General features: G+C 48.2%; 1 protein-coding gene across 1 annotated transcript in view; it reads right to left on the bottom strand.

Annotated features, from left to right (window-relative positions):
- The window catches only part of LOC119960845 (zinc finger protein 2 homolog), a 32,364-nt gene extending 14,118 nt beyond the window's left edge, over positions 1–18,246 (bottom strand). The window contains exon 1 of the mRNA XM_038788434.1: positions 18,068–18,246. The gene's annotated coding sequence lies outside the window, so the exon portion shown is untranslated. The remainder of the gene's footprint in view (positions 1–18,067) is intronic.
- Positions 18,247–20,050: the final 1,804 nt, after the last annotated feature.

Here is a 20,050-nt window from a genome sequence, read left to right on the forward strand (position 1 = left end):
GCACTCCTGATAAAATAAGGTCACTTCAGGATAATGGAAAAACTGATTGGTGGGGAAGCTACAAATAATCCTTTTTTAAAAATAATAAATTCAGAGTACCCAATTATTATTATTATTTTTTTCCAATTAAGGGGCAATTTAGCCTGGCCAATCCACCTAACCTGCACATCTTTGGGTTGTGGGGGTGAAACCCATGCAGAGACGTGGAGAATGTGCAACCTCCACATGGACAGTGACCCAGAGCTGTAGTCCCACTTCCCACTGCTAACCACTGCTCCACGTGCTGCCCTAGCTACAGTTCTCAAATGGAAAGGCACTTGACCACATTAAAGATAAGGATCTGCAATAGACGTTTGATCTAGCAAGTCATATTTAGGGCAAGATTATAAACAGAGGGCATTCATTTAAAGTGATTAGAAAAAGAAGCAATGCTGAGCAAGGCTCGGAGAGCGGGCAAAGAAGTGGCAGATGGAATACAATATGGAAAAGTGTGAGATTATGCACTTTGGAAGGAGAAATGGAGGCATAGACTATTCTCTAAATGGGAAAATGCTGGGGAAATCACAAGCACAAAGGGACTTGGGAGTCCTTGTTCAAGATTCTCTTCAGGTTAACGTGCAGGTGCACTGCAGCCTCACGGCGCCGAGGTCCCAGGTTTGATCCCAGCTCTGGGTCACTGTCTGTGTGGAGTATGCACATTCTCCCCGTGTTTGCATGGGTTTCTCCCCCACAACCAAAAGATGTGCAGGGTAGATGGATTGGCCAAGCTAAACTTCCCCTTAATTGGAAAAAATGAATTGGGTACTCTAAATTTTTTTTAAAAGGTTAACGTGCAGGTTCAGTCAGCAGTTGGGAAGGCAAATGCAATGTATTCAGGTCGAGTGGGCGAGAATACAAGACCAGGGATGTTCTTCTGAGGCTATATAAGGCTCTAATCAGACCACATTTGGAGTATTAAGAGCAGTTTTGGGCCCCGTATCTAAGTGGATGTGTTGGCCTTGGAAAGGGTCCAGAAGAGGTTCACAAGAATGATCCCTGAAATGAAGAGCTTGTCGTATGAGGAATGGTTGAGGACTCTGGGTCTGTACACGTTGGAATTTAGAAGGATATGGGGGTATCTTATTAAAACTTACAGGATACTGCGAGGCCTGGGTAGAGTGGACATGGAGAAGATGTTTCCACTAGTAGGAAATTATTCCTTAAAACTCTCCAAAAAATGTTTTTGGCAGGAAAAGCGGCAGGCATTGGAAAATAATCAGAAATCGCGGCAACATGTTCATTTTAACCAACCCTCCAGTGACCCCCCCAATCCTGAGCAACCTGCACCTCCAGATATCTAAAGTGAACCCCTGCCCTACGGAATGGCAGCCCCCCCACCCCTGCCCACACTCCCGGCCTGAACACCACTACCACTAAATACTCACTCTTGTCTAGATTTAATTTGTACGCCGAGAAAAACCCAAACACCTGAAACAGCTCCAATATTCCCCCTCCTGACACACTCGGTTCCGATACACATAAGAACAAGTCATCGGCATACAAGGGCACCCTGTGCTCTATTCACCCCCCCCCCCCCCCCCCCCCCCCGCCGCACTATCCCTTTCCATACCCCAAACGTCTTAATGCAATGGCTCAATCACGAGTGCAAACAGCAGGGGGGGGGGGGGGGGGGGGACATAGGACATCTCTGCCTAGTCCCACGGTGGAGAGTAAAGTATCTCGAGTTGATGTTTTTTGTGCGGACACTGGCCCCGGCTCCTTATTCAGTAGCTTTACCCAGTCCACAAATCGTGGACCAATCCCAAACCGCTCCAGAACTGCTAATAGTGCCGCCATTCTACTTGGTCAAATGCTTTCTCGGCGTCCAATACCACAACCACCTCTGTTTCCTTCCCCTCTGCCGGCGCCATAACCACGTTCAATACCCTCTTAACGTTTGAAAAGAGCTCCCTCCCTCACACAAACCCCGTCTGATTGTCACCTTCAGGAGGCACTTCTCCAGCCTACCTACCAGTACCTTCGCTAATACCTTTGCGTTCACTTTTAAAAGTGATATGGGCCTATACGACCCACACTCCGTCGGATCCTTATCTTTTTGAGCAACAGGGAAACCGATCCCTGCCCCAAACTTTTTTGTAACACCCCCTTCCCTATCGCCTCCTCAAACATCTCCATCATCAGGGGTGCCAGCTTATACAACAGACACATCAGCGAGTTCACACTGTGGAGAAGCCGTTCACCTGCTCTCAGTGTGGGAAGGGATTACATAGAAACATAGAAAATAGGAGCAAGATGAGACCATTTGGCCCTTAGCGCCTGCTCTGCCATTCATTATGATCATGGCTTATCATCCAACTCCATAGCCTCATCCCACTTTCCCCTCTACATCCTTTGATCCCCTTCGCCCTAAGTGCGATATCTAACTGACTCTTGAAAACATACAATGTATTGGCCTCAACTATTTCCTGTGGTAACAAATTCCACAAGCTCACCACTCTCTGAAGAAATTACTCATCTCTGACCTAAATGGTCTACCCCGTATTCTCAGACCACGACCTCTCGTTCTATACACTCCCACCATCGGGAAAATCTTTCCTGCATCTCCCTTGTCAAGTCCTGTTAGAATATTATAGGTTTCTATGAGATCCCCCCCCCCCCCCCCCCCCCCACCGCATTTTTCTGAACTCCAGCGAATACATTCCTAACTGATTCAATCTCTCATACGTCAGTCCCACCATCCCAGGAATCAGTCTGGTAAACCTTCGCTGCACTCCCTCTAGAGCAAGAACATCCTTCCTCAGATAAGGAGACCAAAACTGCACACAATATTCCAGCTACGGCTTCTCCAAGGCCCTGTATAATGACAGCAAGTTATTCCTGCTCCTGTACTTGAATCCGCTCGCAATGAAGGCAAGCATATAATTTGCCTTCTTTACTGCCTGCTGTAGCTGCATGTTTACTTTCAGTGACTGGCGTATGAGGATAAACAGGTCTCGTTGCACATTTCCCTCTCCTAATTTATGACAATTCAGATAATAGTCTGTCTTCTCGTTTTGCTACCAAACTGGATAACCTCGCATTTCTCCAAATTATACTGTATCTGCCATTCATTTGCCCACTCACTTAACTTGTCCAAATCACACTGAAGGAACTCTGCAACCTCCTCACAGCTCACCCTCCCAAGCAACTTGTGTCATCTGCAAATTTGGAGATATTGCATTTTGTTCCCTCCTAAATCGTTAGGTGACACAGTGGTTAGCACTGCGGTCTGACGGAGCTGAGGACCAGTGTTCAATCCTGGCCCCAGGTCACTGTCCGTGTGGAGACACGTTCTCCCAAGTGTCTGCATGGGTGTCACCCCCATAACTCAAACATGTTCACCTCTATTTACACAATTCACTCGGTTATGCCGTCTGCAGTCACACCAGGGAGTTCACACTGGGGAGAGGCCATTCACCTGCTCTCAATGTGCGAGGGGATTTTGTTATTCATCGCATTTCCTGAGACACCAACAAGTTCACAACTGATTACAGGGATTGGATTCTGCTGTTATTGTTTCTGTTCTCAATTACATCCAGGACTGCATTTTGTTCATTCTGTTGGTCAATGGGGATGGTCAGAGGATTTCTTTCTGCTGGACTGGCCGGTCTCACGGCTTCTCCCCCAGTAGGCTGATTCTCTCTGAGCCTTCTTGCGAATATCTGGTTGCACATTTCACAAGGATCAAAGAGTGAAAGGGTGTTTGGAGGTTGGAAGATGTTTTATTACCATTTCTGTTTGGGAACCCCAAAAATCATGCCATATTGCCATGAAGATGGGCTGTGGTGGTTACATGGTTTAATTCATTTTGGTGCTTCTCACAGAAGATAACTATAAGGGTATGAGGGGCAAGTTTTCTGAGCTGCACTGGGAAACTCCATTAAATAGTGTGGTGGGAGACAGACAATCGGTAATATTTCAAGAATTATTACAGATTTACATGGGGATTGGTTTGCTCAGTTGGCTGGATGGCTGGTTCGTGCTGAGTGACACCAACAGCACAGGTTAAATTCCCATACCGGCTGAGGTTAGCCATGGTCTGTGTCAGTATTTATGCTCCACATGAGCCTCCACCCACCCCTCTACATCTCCTTCTATTCCTTTTTCCCTCATGTATGTATCTAGCTTTACGTTCAATGGATTCATGCTGTTCACCTCAACCACTCGCTGTGGTAACGAGTTCCACATTCTCACCACTCGCTGGGTAAAGAGGTGTCTATTGAAATTCCTATTGGATTATTGAATCCTTTCATAATCTGAAAGACTTCCATCAGGTCAACCATCAGTCTTCTCTTTTCCAGAAAAAAGCAGTCCCAGCCTTTCTCGAGTGTTAAATGCTCTCAGTTCTGTATATTATGAATCTTTGTTGCACCTTATCCAGTACCCCTATTTCCTTTTTCAAAATGGAGATCACCAATGTTGACAGAGCTCCCAGTGTAGTCGAACCATTGTTTTAAACAAGTTGAACATTTCCTCCGTGCTTTTCAATTCTATCCCTCTAGAATGGAACCCAATATAGGGGCTGTTTAGCAGACTGCACAGGGCTAAATCACTGGCTTTGAAAGCAGGCCAGCAGCACGGTTCGATTTCCGTACCAGCCTCCCCGTGAGGGGCCTCACGGTAGCATGGTGGTTAGCATCAATGCTTCACAGCTCCAGGGTCCCAGGTTTGATTCCCGGCTGGGTCACTGTCTGTGTGGAGTCTGCACGTCCTCCCTGTGTGTGCGTGGGTTTCCTCCGGGTGCTCCGGTTTCCTCCCACAGTCCAAAGATGTGCGGGTTAGGTGGATTGGCCATTCTAAATTGCCCGTAGTGTAAGGTTAATGGGGGGATTGTTGGGATACGGGTTACGTGGGTTTAAGTAGGGTGATCATTGCTCGGCACAACATCGAGGGCCGAAGGGCCTGTTCTATGCTGTACTGTTCTATGTCTATGTTCTATGTTCCCCGAACAGGCGCCGTAGGGGCTTTTCACAATAACTTCATTGAAGCCTACTCGTGACAATAAGCGATTTTCATTTCATTTCATATATGGGCTCCACACTTTAGGAAAGATGTGAAGTTCTTCGAGAGGGTGTAGAGGACATTTACAAGAATGGCACCAGAGATGAGGGACTCCAGTTAGTTGGAGTGACTGGAGCAGCTGAATTTCTCTCCTGAGATCTCCTGAGATCACAGCATCTGGAGGGTGGGGAATGGGGCCATTCAGCCCTTTGGGACCATGTCGGCTCCCTGTGGAGGAAGTCAGTCTGTCCATTGCCTCGTTCTATCCCCGAATCCCTGTGGGTTTATTTCTCTCAGTGCCTGTCCAATTTCCTATTGAAATCCTTCCATCATCTCTGCATCTCCGACCCTCATAGGCAGCAGGTACCAGGTTGTTACCACTCGTTTTACACACACACAAGGCTCCTTGAGCACTGAGGAGTCTATTTGGCCCATTTTTCCTGTGCCAGCTCTTTGCACAGCGACCCATTTAATCCCAGAGTTCAACTATTTTGTTTTATTTTTCAGAATGTACCAAATTACCTTTTGGAAGTTACAGTCCAATCAGATTCCAGCACCATTTATCGACAGTGCATTCCAATTCACAACAACTCACTGTTTTTACAACAAATAATTGTGCATGTGGTGTGTCTGGAGTTTCACAGAGTATTCAAAATGGTGTCAATCACGTGGTTATTCCACAAAATTCAGACTCAACCTTTATCAATGATTCTGGTGAGGACACCGAGTGTAATATATCCGAGTTTGTGGACAATTAGAACAAATGTACATTTCTATAAAACCTCTCACGACCACTGAACCTCCTAAAGCGTTTTAAAGCCAATGGAGTACTTTTGAAATGTATTCACTATTGTAATGTCGGAAGCTGTAAGTCCCATGTGTGATCACATTTAGTTTTAAAATTGTTATTTTCATAGTGCATTCACTGTCATTAGTAACAAGGTCAAGGAAGCCCTTTTATACCTCTAACATGTGGCTTCCTGCATCCATTTCACCTTCTGTACCTTTTCTATATTAACTACAGTATGTATTGATTTCACAGCAAAAAACAAGAATTAGGTTCATGATTTTTCAGTAGTGAACAGTGATTATCATTAGTGAATTGGTGTATTGGGTAATTATATTGCAAAGGCTAGATCATTATTTTTAAAAATAACACTATCAACTGAAATGTTTCAGAAACTGCAGAGCTGTCAGAATTTGTTTGAAAAATAAATTACTTTATTTTGAGAATTTACAAGACATCATATTCTGCCAAGTCTATGTGGGCTAGGCAGTGGTCTAATGGTATTGGTACTGGGCAAGTAATCCAGAGACCCAGGTTAATGCTCTGGGGATCGAATGTGGCTATGACAGATAGTGAAATTGAATAAAATCTCAAATTAAAAGTCTAATGATGACATTGTGGATTGGTGTAAAAACCCAACTGTGTCACAAATGTCCTTTTGGAAATCTGCTCTCCTTATGTGGCCTGGCCTACACGTGACTCCAGATCCACAGCAATGTTGTGGTTGATTTGTAAGTGCCCTCTGAAATAGCCTCACAAGACACACAGATCAAGGGCAATTGGAATGAGCAGTAAATGCTGGTCCAGCCAGTGACGCCCACCTCCCATGAATGAATAATTTTTAAGAAGATTTGATTTATTGTCACGTGTACCGAGGTACAGCGAAAAGTTTTGTTCTGCGTACAGTCCAGAAAGATCGTTCCACACATGAAAAAACTCGGACATACGATAAATACACAATGTAAATACATAGACACAGGCACCAGGTGAAGCATGCGGAGTGTAGTACTACTCCGTAGAGAACCAGTGTATCTTGTATTAATCAAATGTATCAATTAAAAATTACTGTTAATTAGCTACCAGTCTGTAACAGATGATTAAATAAGCTGTAATCCTTAATTGATTTACAATTAATTAAATAATAATGAATCCGTAGTTATAGTGAAAGTCTGAGTTTTATTTGTTGTAAAAATGTAAAAGCTTCCTTACTGTGTATATAAAGAATGTACAATGAGGATAAATATAGCAGCAAGAGAGACCTTCCAACTCTGATTAGCCTCAACTGGTTTAGCTCACAAGGCTAAATCGCTGGCTTTTAAAGCAGACCAGCAGCACGGTTCAATTCCTGTACCAGCCTCTCCGGACAGGCGCCGGAATGTGGCGACTAGGGGCTTTTCACAGTAACTTCATTGAAGCCTACTCGTGACAATAAGCGATTTTCATTTTAATTTCATTTTTCAACATTTGAAACTATGAATAAGGAATTGTGCAGAATCAGATAAAGGGATAGAATGAAACTGTTCGATTGTATTCCTGTCTAAGATAATGAGAGAAGGTGGTGTCAGTAATTGGAGATCCAATTCAACTAAATTAGTGCCCAATTGACCAATGGTTACGTTACAACAGGCCCAACTCTGACATGAGGTAATGGTCACTTTGGGGGTAAAAGTCGAGATTCCGAAGGTCTTCCTTGCTGGCCAAGTACTGAAGACTCAAGGCCAAGTTCCAAGGAAAGTACTGTCAAGAAGGAGCCAGGGAGGGTTACGCTTCTACAGACTGATCACTTACATGAAGTAAACGTCAAACCCAGCCATGTCGCTCACCCAGATCTCTGATTTTGGAGACTTTGGGACCCTCCACGCCAGCAATATCCGTCTCCGGGCTACCGGGGAGGCAAAGGCCAAGACGTCAGCCTCTCGCCCCCTCGACTCCCGACACTCCAAAATTTGCCACCTCTGGATTCGGCCCCCATGTTTTTAGTACCGTGGACATGACATCTTCAAAACCCTGCAAGAATCCCCCAAGCTTCGGGCATGCCCAGAACATATGGACATGATTTGCTGGCCCCGCTGCACACCTGTTCTCTACCCCAAGAAACCTGCTCATCCAGGTCACCGTCATGTGTGCCCGGTGAATGGGGCAGCACGGCTGCACAGTGGTTAGCATTGCTGCCTCATGGCGCCAAGGTCCCAGGTTCAATCCCAGCTCTGGGTCACTGTCCGTGTGGAGTTTGCACATTCTCCCGTGTTTGCGTGGGTTTCGCCCCCACAACCCAAAGATGTGCAGACTAGGTGGATTGGCCACACTAAATTGTTCCTTAATTGAAAAAAATAAATTGGGTTCTCTAAATCTTTTTTTAAATGACCCCGGTGAACAACCTTAAATTGTATGAAGTTGGGCCTGGCACATGATGAGGACACGTTGATTCTACTCAACGCATCAGCCACAGACCTGCCTCTATCCCTCCCCATAGCTCCTCTTCCCATTTGCCCTTTCGCTCCTCTATCTGAGTTACCTCTGACTCCATGATTTCTTTGTAGATATCCAATACCTTTCCCTCTCCCACCCCCATTCTAGAAACTACCCTGTCCTGTATCCCCGTGGCTGTAGGAGCGGAAAGATCGAAACCTGCCTTCGCAAAAAATCCCTTACCTGAAGATCCCTGAATCAGTTTCTTGCCGGCAATTCAAATTTCTCCTCTAAATCTTTCAGACAGGGGAATCTCCCATCTATGAATAAATCTCCCATCCTCTCTATCCCTGCTCTCTGCCACCTCTGGAACCCCCCATCCAGCCTTCCCGGTACAAACATGGTTGTCAGAAATTGGGGCCCAGACCGATGCTCCCTCCACTCTCGTGCTTCCTTCACTGCCCCCAGACTCTCATGGCCGCTACCACCACCGGGCTTGTGGAGTACCGGGCTGGCGAGAACGGCAGAGGTGCCATTATCAATGCTCCCAGACTTGTGTCCTTACACGTTGCCACCTCTACTCCCTCCCACAACCAACCCACTTTCTAATCATGGCTATATTTGCCGCCCAGTAATAGTTGCTAACGTTCGGCAGTGCCAGACGACCCTTCCCTCGACTATATTCCAGCAACACTTTCTTCACTCGCGGGGTTTTATCCGCCCACACAAAACGCCAAATCACCTTATTCACCAATTTATAAAAGGCCTTTGGGATAAAGGTGGGAGGCACTGGATAACAAACAGAAATCTCGGGAGGACCGTCCTTTTCACAGTGTGTACCCTCCCCGCCAGTGACAGCGGGAGCATGTCCCACCTTCTAAAGTCCTCCTTTGTTTGCTCTACTAGGCGGGTCATATTTAATTTATGTAATGTCTCCCATTCCCGTGCCACCTGGATTCCCAAATAACGGAAGCTCCCCCACCCCACCAACAACCCCCCCAACCATTCTGAACGGCAGCTCTCCCAGTCTCCTCTCCTGCCCCCTCATCTGGATCGTGAACATCTCACTTTTCCCCATATTCAATTTATACCCCGTAATCGGCCGAATTCCCCAAGGATGCGCATAATCTCCCCCCCCAACGGGTCGGAAATATATAGGAGCAGGTCATCAGCATAAAGGGAGACCCTGTGTCTCTCTCTTCTTCCCCCCCCCCCCCCCCCCCACAAGACCAGCCCTTAGATACTCTTTAACGCCATCGCCAATGGCTCTATGACCAGAGCAAACAACAGCGAGGAGAGGGGACACCATTGCCTCCTCCCTCGGTGCAGCTTAAAATAACGCAACATCAGCCGATTCGTTCGTACGCTTTCTACTGGTGCCTGGTACAGCAGCCGAACCCAATAAATGAAGCCCTGCCCAGACCCAAACCTTCCTAACACCTCCCACAAATAATTCCACTCCACCTGGTCACAGGCCTTCTCCACGTCCATCGCAACCACCACCTCCATTCTCCCCCCCCCCCCCTCCCCCCCCGACCGAGGGGATCATAATAACATCCAAGAGCCTTCTGACATTGGCCGTAAGTTGCCTGCCCTTCACAAACCCCGTCTGGTTTTCCCTTATCACCTCAGGGACACAGCCCTCTAGCCTTGAGGCCAATATTCTGGCCAACAGTTTGGCATCCACATTCAATAGGGAGATTGGCCTATCTGACCCGCATTGCTCAGGGTCCTTCTCCCGCTTCAGGATCGAGGCCTGTGACATTGTTGGGGGAAGGGCACCCTGCTCCCTTGCCTCATTAAATACCCTCACCAGCAGCGGGCCCAGCATCTCCGAGAACGTCTTATAAAATTCCACTGGGTAGCTGTCCGGCCCCGGGGCCTTACCCAATGCCTGGCCCCCAGCCCCTCTACTATTTCTTCAATTCCAAGCGGGGCTCCCAACCCCTCCACCAGTCCTTCCTCCACCTTCGGGAACTTCAACTCACCCAGAAGCTGACTCATCCCCTCTACCCCAGCTGGGGGTTCCGGCTCATATAACTTACTATAAAACTCCTTAAACATCCCTTTTACCCCACCTCTGTCCTTCACTCTTCCTATCTCCCTGGCCGCCTCCCTTTTCCTCAGCTCATGCGCTAGTATCGTACTGTCCTTCTCTCCACACTCATATACCCCCCCCCCCCCCCCCCCCCCCCTCACCTTCCTCAGTTGCTCCACCGCCTTCCCTGTAGATAACAGCTCGAACTCCATTTGTAGCCTCTGCCGCTCCTTCAATAACCCCGCCTCCGGGGCCTCCGAATATGTCCTGTCCACCTGGAGTATTTCCCCAACCACCCTATCCCTCCCTGCCCATTCCATCTTTTCCCTATGGGCCCGTATTGAGATGAACTCCCCCCTAACCACTGCCATCAGCGCTTCCCAAACCGTTGCTGCTGAAACTTCCTCAGCATCATTTATTTCCAAATAGTTCTGGATGGACTCCCTCACCCGCCCACACACACCCTCATCCACTAACAGTCCCACACCCAACCTCCATTGCGGGCGCTGCCCTCCCTCCTTACTCACCCGTAAATCCACCCAACGTGGGGCATGGTCCGACACAGCAATTGCCGAATATTCAGTATCAACCATCCCGCCAGTAAAGCCCTGCTCAGAATAAAACAGTCGGTCCGGGAGTACGCTTTGTGCACATGGGAGAAAAAAGAAAACTTCACTCTTGGCCGTCCAAACCTCCATGGGTCTACCCCACCCACCCCCACCCCATCTACTCCATGAACCCCTTCAAGTTCCTTCGCTACTGCTGGCACCCTCCCTGTCCTTGACCTCGACCAGTCCAATGACTGTACTGAAGCCTCCCCCCATGATCAGCTTATGCAACTCTAGGTCCGGGATCTTACCCAACACCCTCATGAATTCCACACAGTCCCAGTTTGGTGCATATATATTCACAAGTACCACCAGCATCCCCTCAACCTTTCCACTCACCATGATGAACTTTCCCCCACGTCCACCACTATTCTCCCTGCCTCAAATGCCACCCGTTTGTTGATCAGGATAGCGACCCCCCCCTAGTCTTAAGAGTCCAGCACTGAATGAAATACTTGGCTGACCCATCCCTTCCTCAATCTGGTCTGATTTATTGCTCTCAGGTGTGTCTCTTGTAACATTGCCACTTTCGCCTTCAATCCCTTCAAATGTGTGAACATGCGAGGCCTCTTAACCAGCCCATTCAGCCCTCTAACGTTCCATGTACTGATCACCCTTCGGCCAGCCTCCAGCTCGCGTCCCTCACCTCCATTGGCCCGCCTTCGGGCATCCACTGTCCTCGACCTCCCCTTTTGTCTCTCAGCAACAGTTTCTCCTCTGTCAGCAGAGCAGCTCCATCTTCCCCCCTCCGCCCCACTCTTAGCAGCACAAGAATCCCAACCCCCCTGAACAAACTTACCACCTGCTCACCACCCCCTCCCCCACTGCACTTCCGTGATTTAGCCCACCTAGCCTGGGTAACCCACCCATGGCGCCAGACATCCTATTCCCCCCCCCCCCCACCCCCGCTCGAACATACATATTCAAAACATCACAGTCCCCAATCAACACACAGCAGAAAAAATCCCTCCACCATATACCTACTGAAATAAAGTTAACTTACAAATCTAAGCAACGGCCTAAAAAACTGTTACACAGAGAGCACTGCATATACAGATCAAAACTAAGAAAACTTTAATAGAATCGATACCGCAATACCCTCCCCCAAGGTTCAATGCCCTCAAAATTCTGCCAGCCTTTTGTCTTTGATAAAGTCCATCGCTTCGTCCGGCGATTCAAGGTAAAGTTCTTGGCCCTCAAATGTGACCCACAGACGCATTGGGTATAACATCCCAAACTTCACACCCTGCTTGAAGAGGGCCGATTTTACCCTATTGAATCCAGCTCGTCTTTTGGCCAGTTTCACGCCCAGGTCCTGGTAGATGCGCAGCTCACAGTTCTCCCACTTGCAGCTCAGTGTCTGCTTTGCCCACCGCAAAATCCGCTCCTTATCCAGGAAGCGATGCATTCGCACTCGGATCACCCTCGGAGGTTCATATCCTCAGTGGAGGTGAGGATGGAAGAGACAGGGGAGAGCGAGAGAACTTCAAAAGGAACTAACTTGTGTCAGAGATATTAGAAAGTTTCAACACTGCGTATTTAACATAATTCCCATTTATTTAACTTTCAGCCAGAATATTAGCCCCTGTAAATGGGCTGAAGTTTGTCATCAGCAGAAAGAGACCCAAATGAACATGGTTCAGTCCTGAATGTGAGTTCACAGCAAAATCCAATCACTGTGGTTACTTGTGGCCTCGTTGGTGTCTCAGCAGAGAGGATGAAGTGGTGAATCCCTTCCCACAACTGGAGCAGGTGAATGGCCTCTCCCCAGTGTGGGTTCGCTGATGTGCAGTGAAGTTAGATGATACTCTGAACCCAGCCCCGCAGTGAGAGCATCTGAACGGTCTCTCGTCAGTGTGAACACGTTGATGGCACATCAGATCCCCAGAATTTTTATAGCACTTCCCGCAGTCTGGACATTGGAACGGTCTCTCCCCAGTGTGAACTCGCTGGTGAATCAGCAGGTGGGATGACCGAGTGAATCCCTTCCCACACTCGGTGCAGGTGAACGGTCTCTCCCCAGCGTGAACTCGCTGGTGTTTCCGCAGTGTGGACGACTCAGTGAATCCCTTCCCACACGTGGAGCAGGTGAACGGTCTCTCCCCAGTGTGAACACGCTGGTGTTTCCGCAGTGTAGATGACTCAGTGAATCCCTTCCCACACGTGGAGCAGGTGAACGGTCTCTCCCCAGTGTGAACTCGCTGGTGACTCAGCAGGTTGGATGACTGAGTGAATCCCTTCCCACACGTGGAGCAGGTGAATGGTCTCTCCCCAGTGTGAACACGCTGGTGTTTCCGCAGTGTGGATGACTCAGTGAATCCCTTCCCACAGGTGGAGCAGGTGAACGGTCTCTCCCCAGTGTGAACTCGCTGGTGACTCAGCAGGTTGGATGACTGAGTGAATCCCTTTCCACACGTGGAGCAGGTGAATGGTCTCTCCCCAGTGTGACTGCGTTGATGAGTTTCCAGGATGGATGGGGAAATGAATCCTTTCCCACAGTCCACACATTTCCACAGTTTCTCCTCAGTGCGGCTGCATTTCTGTCTCATGGGGCCTGATGACGTGTACGGTTTCTCCCCACTGTGAACGATGCTTTTTCCTTCCATGTTCAAAATCCGCTGATATTCAGGATATGATAAATTGAGGGCTCTGTCAGATCCTGATGTGATGCTTGGTTTGAGTTTCCGGACTTTGAAGCCTCCCCTTCGAACACCCTGTGAAACTGATTGAAAAGAGAAAATAGGGAGTGAGAGAGAACCCACAAAAACACAAAGGCAGGTTGTGAAATTGAGCTGAATGAATCAGGTCATTTGTGGGGCTGGCACTGGGAAAAAGTGACCATGAAAACTGCTGGATTGTCACAAAAACCCAACTGGCCTCTTTGGGAGGAGTGAGAAAGAGGTGAAGATAGATTTTGTATATCTACAAGTCATATTAAAGAGAATAGATGGCAAAGCTAATTCGATCTCGAGTTTCATAAACATTAATCGAAGAGATAATGCTGGAACATCTCAGCACGTCTGGCAGCATCTGTAGGGAGAGAAAAGATCTCATGTTGAGTCCAGATGGTCCTTTGGTAGCTCTTTTCTCTCCCTACAGATGCTGCCAGACCTGCTGAGAAGTTCCAACATTTTCCCTTTGGCTTCAGATTCCAGCATCCGCAGTAATTTGCTTTTATTCATAAACAGTAATATTGATACCAAAACTATGCTTCTGGTGGCACGATTATTAGCACTGCTGCCTCACGGCGCCAGGGACCCAGGTTCAATTCCGGCTTTGGTGACTGTGTGTGTGGAGTTTGCACTTTCTCCCCGTGTCTGCGTGGGTTTCCACCCGGTGCTCAGGTTTCCTCCAACAGTCCAAAGAAGGGAAAGTTAGGTGGATTGGCCTTGATAAATTGCCCTTAGTGTCCAGGGATGTGTAGGTTAGGTGGAGCTATGGGGTTACAGGGACAGGGGAGGGGTGTGGAGGATGCCCTTTCAGAGAATCGGTGCAGACTTGATGGGCCGAATGGCCTCCTTCTGCACTATAGGAATTCTATGGTTCTAATTCTATCCTGTGAATCTTTACAAAGCTCGGGTGTGGAAGTCAACTATTTCCTAACACACCTAATAGGTAAAAGACAGCTATTTAGGATAAATATTAAGCCCCAGTTTTACCGATTTTAAATGAAGGATTTCAACACTCTCATAACCTCAGGTCATCTCAAAACATCCAGCTTACAAAACAGCATCCTTTTTACTGTCCTAATGATTTTCCAGAGACCTACAATTAATATCTTTACTGTCCTAATCATGTTCCAGAGTCACACAAATACTTTTTACTGTCCCAATGATTTTCCAGACACCCAGGTATGAATCTCACTAAGGCAGAAGGTAAAATTTGAATTCATTGAAAGTTTACTGATGACCATGAAACCATTGCTGATTGTTGTAAATATCCATCTGGTTCACTCCTGTCCTTCAGTGAAGGAAATCTTCTATCCTTACCTGGTCTGGCCTACATGTGACTCCAGATCCACAGTCAGCTGGTTGACCCTTAAAATGCTCTCTGAGACGCACTCAGTTCAAGGGCAATTAGGGCTGGGCAGTGAATGCTGGCCCAGCCAGCGACACCCACATCCCGAGAATGAATAGAAAAGAAAATCTGCCATCCTTACCTGGTCTGGCCGACACGATTCCAAACCACAGCAATGTGGTTGACTCTTTAAATGCCCTCCGAGATGGCCGAGCCAGCCACTCGGTTTAAGGGAAATTAGGGATGGGCAATAAATGTTGGCCCAGCCAGTGACTCCCACAAATGATTAAAATAAAATCCTGGAGACTCCAGTCAGTCAATCCGGGAGAGTTAGTATCCGGTCCAGGCTCACAGTGCATAATAATAACAATAATCCCTTATTGTTACAAGTAGGCTTCAATGAAGTTACTGTGAAAAGCCCCTAGTTGCCACATTCCAGTGCCTGTTCGGGGACCCCGCCCCTCATTCACTCTGATTGGTTGGAGGACCTGCCGCTCCAGGTCAGTCCTCCAGTCCCGCCCCTCCACTTCCTATTGGTCCAGAGCTGCCATCAATCACCCGGGCATTGTGACGGTTCCAGATGGTGAGAGCGGCCACAGACTCAGGTTGATTCGCTGATTGTCCAATAATAACAGTGAGAGTCTCAGTGGGACAATCAGACAATAATAGTGGAGATGGGGCCCAGAGGGGAAACAGCAAAGGATTCACTCACTTTGAGAGTAACAAACAACAGTGTCTGCTCCAACAAGAGTCAGGCTGCAGTGTGTGCGAGTGAACATATCATTGCATCCAATGTAGAAACATAGAATCCCCTCAGTGCTGAAGGAGGCCATTTGGCCCATCGAGTCTGCAACAACTCTCTGAGAGCACCCTACCAAGGCGAATTCCCCACCCTATTTCCACAACCCCTCCCAATGACAATTTAACACAGCCAATCCATCTAACCGGCACATCTGTGGACTGCGGCAGGAAACCAAAGCACCCGGAGGAAATCTACGCAGACACAGGAAGAATGTACAAACTCCACACAGTGACCCAAGGTTGTAATTAATCACAGAATCTGCAGTGCAGAAGGAGACCATTCAGCCCATCGACTCGGCACCGGCATTACTTGATCTGGCCAAACCACTGCAATGGGGTTAATTCTGAATTACACTCTGAAATTGCCGAGCAAGCCACTCAGTTTAAGGGCAATTAGGAATGGGCAACCATACTCACATCCCATAAAGAACAGAGAAAATCAAAGGGCTGTTTCCAGTGCCAGTTTCAAAGGAATCGGTACTGGTCCCTTCACTGATTTGAAAGTAAATGTAGGAACATGAGGAAGAAGTTTACCTGTGACACAAAAATGTTTAAACATTTTTTAAAAATAAATTTAGAGTACCCAATTATTTTTTCCAATTAAGGGGCAATTTAGAGTGGCCAATCCACCTATCCTGCACATCTTTTGGGCTGTGGGGGTGAAACCCACGCAGACATGGTATGTTTAAACACTTGATAGTGAGGAAGAAAGCTGGAGGGAAAACAAGGCAAAGGATTACATGATAAATGGCAGGACAGGACTAGTTAGGCCAGAGCTAGATTCCTGTGCACAGGAAGACTGCACTGAAGAGAGTACAGAAGGGATTTAAGAACATCAGCCAGAAATTGACAATGTTTGCTCTGAGGAAAGTTTGGATAAACTGGGGCTGTTTTCTTTGGAACAGAAAAGACTGAAGGGAGATCAAAATGAAATTATGAAAAGCAGCCTGGCTAGCTCAGTCGGTTGAGCATGGGGGTCTTAATCCCAGGCCCGTGGGTTCAAGACCCACATTGGTCGCTTCAGCTTCTTTAATCAGAGAACATTGAACTAAACTGTTTTATGGGCGGCAAGGTAGCACAGTGGTTAGCACTGCTGCGTCACAGCGCCAGGGTCCCGGGATTCAATTCCCACTTGGGACACTGTCTGTGCGGAGTCTGCACGTTCTCCAGTGTACGTTTCCTCCCACAAGTCCCGAAAGACGTGCTTGTTAGGTGAATTGGACATTCTGAATTCTTCCTCTGTGTACCTGAATAGGTGCCAGAGTGTTACCAGTCGGGGATTTTCATAGTAACGGCATTGCAGTGTTAAGGTAAGGTACACCTACTTGTAACAATAATGAAGATTATTCTAAATGTATAAAATTCTGGGGGATCATGGTGGCACAGTAGTTGTGTGCCTACGTGCTGGGGACCCGGGTTCGATCCTCGCCCCGAGTCAGTCTGTAAGGAGTTTGCACATTCTCCCATTGTCTGTGTGGATTTCACCCCCACAACCCAAATATGTGCAGGATTGGCCAAATTAAATTGCCCCTTGATTGGACAAAAATATAAATTGTTATATTTTTATAATTCTGAGGGATCTAAATAGATTGGATAGGAAGGACCATTCCCTTTGGTTGAGGGATACATATAAAAAGGGGGCAGATATTTAGGGAAGGACCAGGAGGTTTAGAGGGCGGTGAGGATCAGTGACATGCTGCCTGAAATGATGGCACAAACCCTCATAACATTTAAAAAGTATTTAGATAGCCATCTGAATTGATGCAATTAAAAAAACTACAGAGCACAATCTGGAATATTTTTAAATATAAATTTAGAGTACCCAATTAATTTTTTCCAATTAAGGGGCAATTTAGCACAGCCAATCCACCTATCTTTGGGTGATGGGGGGGGGGGGGGGGGCAAAACCCACACAAACATGGGGAGAATGTGCAAACTCCACACGGACAGTGACCCAGAGCTGGGATCGAACCTCGGTCCTCGGCGCCGTGAGGCAGCAGGGCTAACCCACTGCACCACCGTGCTGCCCTCACAATCTGGGAATTGAGATCGGGCTGAATACCTACTTTGCAGCCACAATGAGCTGAATGAAATGCAACAGGAACAATAAACTTTGATAAAATCCGGGATAGTAGCTCTCATTACTAACAAGTTCAGCAGTTTGCCCAGGTTAGCTGCCAAGTATACTAATACAGTAATTTTTAAATTTACCCCCATTCATAAGAGTACAACAGCAAATTATTTAACTTCCCCAATGTGATCGGTGTAATTAGTCTCAAATTTAACCCGGAATGGTCATTAAAAGTTTCCCAGTCACTCTGATATCTGAAATCTTTGTCCTCAGACAGAACAGACAAACCATTTTACCTCCCAATGATATTCAGGTACTGATGAATCGAGTAACTCAGTCAGAGGATGATGTGATGTTGGATTTGAAGTTCCCGTTGGCAAATCCTCTTCTTTCTAAAGGAATTTCCAAAGAAATTTCATTCTCAGTCCTGGAGAGAAATTTACAAGATTCTCTCATCTGGCTTCCGGTTCCTGGATGGCTGCACATTTCCGCTGAGAAAGATGGCGGCCGCGCAGGCGCCCTGCGGCATATCGCCCCCTAAACAGATGACAGCCGTTAACAGGGGTCGATCAGAGAGAAAATCACCGATGCGCCCGCTCCATTCGGTACAAACACCGAACTGTATCAAAAGTGCCGGAAACAATTTATCACCCTGAAGAACCTAACTGAATAATGGCGGATAAGGCTTCCCAGAATGCTGGGCGCGGAGGAATACGCCCTATCTCCATCACAGGAGCCAGAATGCGCATGCGCTAGTATGCTACACCCCCGGAAGGCGTCTCTTTGTGCGGAGCATGCGCGGTGCTGCTCCGGGCTGTGCGCAGCCGCAGTGAGAGTGAGTGCGGCTCCCAGAGGTTGAATGAGAGCCACCGCGAGCGGGGACAATGGTGAGAACCCAAACCCCCCAATAAGACCCATTGGTTTTATTGTCAGTCTGCAGACAGGAGCTGGAGAACTGAACCCAGGCAGAGGAGAGGGTAGGAGAAAACTGGGAGTGGAGGAAAGAAATGGTGAGATGGGTTTGGATTTCAGCCCAGGGAGGAGGGAGAGTGTGTGGGACCAGGATTTACAGCTTTGGGGGAACAAGAGAGGGAAAAATGTTTCAGAGAAACTAGAATTGTCTCTTCAGAATTTCTATCCTGGACTGACAGTGATGGCTTTTGTAAACTCCTTTTACAGGATATTGGAAGTGGAGGATTGGCCGACAGAAAACTCAAAACCAAACATCACATTGAGATCTGACAGCCACTCGATTCATCAGGAGCTGAATATCATCAGTCTTTGAAACTGGAAGGAGAAATGTTTGTCTCTTCCATTTGAGGAAAAACATTTGAAAGATCAGTGTGACTGTAAAAGCACCGAGACACACACACACCCGAATGAGAGTGTTTCATTGCACTGACTGTGGAAAGAGCTTGAACTAGTTACACAGCCTGAAAGAAAATCACACCATTCACAGCAGGGAGAAACTCTACTCCTGTTGCGTGTGTCGACAAGGCTTTAAGCGGGAGTGACATAAGAACACCCTCACCATGGAGAAACCACGGAAATGTGCGGACTGTGGGAAGGGGTTCAGTTACCCATCACAACTGGAAGTTCATCGTTGCAGTCACACTGGGGAGAGCACAGTAAGAAGTCTTACAACACCAGGTTAAAGTCCAACAGGTTTGTTTCAAACACGAGCTTTCGGAGCGCAGCTCCTTCTTCAGGTGACTGGAGAGGTATGATCCAGAAACATTTATATAGACAAAGTCGACTGACTTGACTTCCGGGCGGCGAGCGAGGAGGTCGCAGGGAGAGGGGCTCCCGCAAGCGGTAGACAAGAAGAACAACCCCCCCCCCCCCCCCCCCCCCGACAGGCCGGACGGCGGAGGAGGAGCGCCGGCAGAGGAGCCGGAGCGGAGGAGCGGAGGAGCCGGAGCGGAGGAGCCGAGGAGCCGGAGCGGAGGAGCCGAGGAGCCGGAGCGGAGGAGCCGAGGAGCCGGAGTGGAGGAGCCGAGGAGCCGGAGCCGAGGAGCCGGAGCGGGAGCCGAGGAGCCGGAGCGGAGGAGCCGGAGCCGGAGCGGAGGAGCCGGAGCGGTAGCGAAGCGGCGACAGGGGGGCCCAACAGCAGCAGGTCCATCCCCTCTCCCTCCCCCCCCCCCCCCCACGCGGGCCAGGAGCGGTGCGGCGGCGGCGGCGGCCCCTCTTCTCTCCCCCCCCCCCCCACGCGGGCCAGGAGCGGTGCGGCGGCGGCGGCCCCCCTTCTCTCCCCCCCCCCCCCCCCCCCCCCCACGCGG

The sequence above is a fragment of the Scyliorhinus canicula genome, unplaced genomic scaffold (assembly GCF_902713615.1).
Source record: "Scyliorhinus canicula unplaced genomic scaffold, sScyCan1.1, whole genome shotgun sequence".
Lineage (NCBI taxonomy): Eukaryota > Metazoa > Chordata > Chondrichthyes > Carcharhiniformes > Scyliorhinidae > Scyliorhinus > Scyliorhinus canicula.